The sequence below is a fragment of the Orycteropus afer genome, unplaced genomic scaffold, assembly GCF_000298275.1.
Source record: "Orycteropus afer afer isolate SDZICR_OR568_19922 unplaced genomic scaffold, OryAfe1.0 scaffold00169, whole genome shotgun sequence".
NCBI classification, from domain to species: domain Eukaryota; kingdom Metazoa; phylum Chordata; class Mammalia; order Tubulidentata; family Orycteropodidae; genus Orycteropus; species Orycteropus afer.
Genome location: NW_006921756.1, coordinates 5,242,440 through 5,245,110, shown reverse-complemented (window position 1 = coordinate 5,245,110; position 2,671 = coordinate 5,242,440).

The following is a 2,671-nucleotide window of genomic DNA, read 5'->3' as shown; positions in this document are numbered from 1 at the left end:
TACCAGAGCTCCCTTGGAAGAACTATCTATTGGACCTAAAATGTGTAAGAGTTAGCTAGAAATAGCTGTACCTATGTAAAATCCAAAACCTGAAAAATTTTAAAGACAGAAAATTTTTCCATGATTTTCTTCTTAAGCTTTTTTTTTTTTTTTTTGGAGGGGCAGTACAAGTAACATCAGAAAATAATCTTTGTAGGTAAACTTATAGAGACTCAAAATGAAAAATTTCAGCTCTTTGGAGTTTTCATTGGTACCATATGGCCCAAAAAAGTAGTATTCTTGTGTCTTGAGAAAAAAGACACTGAGTACCAGAAAGTGGGTAAAATATTATAGCATAACTCTTCGTAGTAGGCAATCAATCAAAATCTGTTGGTTGATTGATAAAATCAGCTTTCATTCCCTATACACACACAAACAAATAGACACACACCTGTCAGGCCAGTGACTCTTTGAGATATGAAGAAATCTGTTGCTTCATATTTACCAAGGATTGAGAGGAGGTAAAGAGAGAGCAGGAAATGAGTGAATGAACCATAGTCATAGTACACATTCGTGTGCTGGTATAAACCTATTTGTGGCTATTATCTAGTACAGAGTCTAGAATATAGTTGGTGTTCACTAAGTATTTGTTGCATTAATCAGAATTTCCCAGCACTCATTTCCACATGCCATCCTCATGTACGCAGGTACACCATTTGGGTACCCCCTGGCTCTGAGTTATATAATGATTATACAATCGCTTTTGAAGATCAGCATTGAATAATACTCTTTATATTATCTCTTTAGTGAACCTTAATGTGTTTTCCCTTGAAGACCAAATGAAAAATACCTCTGTTTAACACTTGCTGCTTAGTGATATGAACAAGTAAGAACTTCAAAGAAAATGTTTTATTGTCACAGAATACCTCCTGAGAGAATAAGTGGCACAGAAACTACTTACTGCACCAATGTCTGCTGTTAACTATGACAAAAACTAGAAAAGTAGGGTTTCAGGGGGGAACTGGTATTTGACATTTTCCTGTGGGTTGAGTTTGGTGTGTCTCTCTGAAGTATCCGGAGCAACTTTCCAGACAAGCATCTAATTATTTTTTATTCCCTACGGGAAGGTAGTGTTCTTTTTTGCTCTCCCTATTGCTATGAGTTATATGTTATATTATCTTTAGAGCACTAATAACTGTTAAGTACTAACAGTTGTCTTTTCTTGATAGAAGCAGAAAAGTATCGGTTTATTCTCTTAGCTTTTTTCAACATTACTCCCAAGTCTAGTAATAGTCATTTTCCTTACTATGAAAGATAAATAGACTTCATGTCTTCCTCTTAATGTATGTTTTCTTTAAAGAATTTGTTTAGAATCACTTTTCATATTACATCATTTCTATAACTACATAATTGGTTAACATGGAGGATCAGGAAATTCTAGGTAACACAATTGAGCCACTGGTTAAAAATCTAGAGTACTTGGAGAATTATAATTAATGTATTCATTTTTATTAGAACAGCTTTATTGAAATATAATTCACATACCATAAAATCCACCCTTTAAAATTACACAGTTGAGTAGTTTTTAAGGAATTTATGGAGTTGTTCAACCATTACCACTTTCTTAATTCCAGAACATTTGCATCACACCAAAAAGAAACCCTGTACCTGTTAGCAGTTACTCCCCACTCCTTCCTAGCCCCTTAGCCTCTAGCAACCACTGACCTACTTTTTGTCACTATGGGTTTACTTTTCCTCTGGACATTTCATATAAAAGGTATCACAATATGTGACTTTTTGTGTCTGGCTTCTTTAACTTAGCATAGTGGTTTCAAAGTTCATCCATGTTGTAGCATATATTAGTTCCTCATTCCTTTTTATTTCTGAATAATAATCTGAATTTTCTGTATTTGGTTTATCAGTTCACAGCTGATGGTCATTGGGTTGTTTCCACTTCTTGGGTATTATGAATAATGCTGCTATGAACATGTGTATGAGTTTTTGTGAGGCCATATGTTTTCATTTCTCTGGGTAAATTCCTAGGAGTGAAATTGCTGAGTCTTAGAAATTCTGTGTTTAACACTTTGAAAAACTGCCAAATTGTTTTCCAGAGTGACCGTACCATTTTCCAATAATTTTCTTTATTTTTATCTTATCTTAGGATCCCAGGCTAGTTACATATTGAAACTTTCATCCATCCATCCATCCGTCACACATTTATTGAGCTCTATGCTAGATGTAAAAGATATCTACATGCTAGATGTAGAAGACACAGAACATTTTAAAAAATATCTTCCCCAAAATATGTAGTCTGTTCAGAGAGAAAAATAATGGTGTATTTAAACACTTAGATTGGTTTGATAACTTTATAAAAGAATGCAAGAATGGGAAGAGGGGCCTTATAGATTGATGAAAACAGAACATGCATGCAAAGGCATGAAAATGAGAGAGCACATGATTGTTCAGGAAACTTCCAGCCCTTTAGTGGGAGGTAGTGTGCAAGATTGCAAATGCTTTGATAGAATAAGACAAGTGCAATAAGGGAAGTACAAAAAGATTGATGAGCCTGGAGCAGCATTAGAGAATGATAGGAAGTTACCAAACTATGGTACATACACACAATGGAATACTATGCAACGCTAAAGAATAATGTAGAATCTGCAAAACACTGCATAACGTGGATGAACTTGGA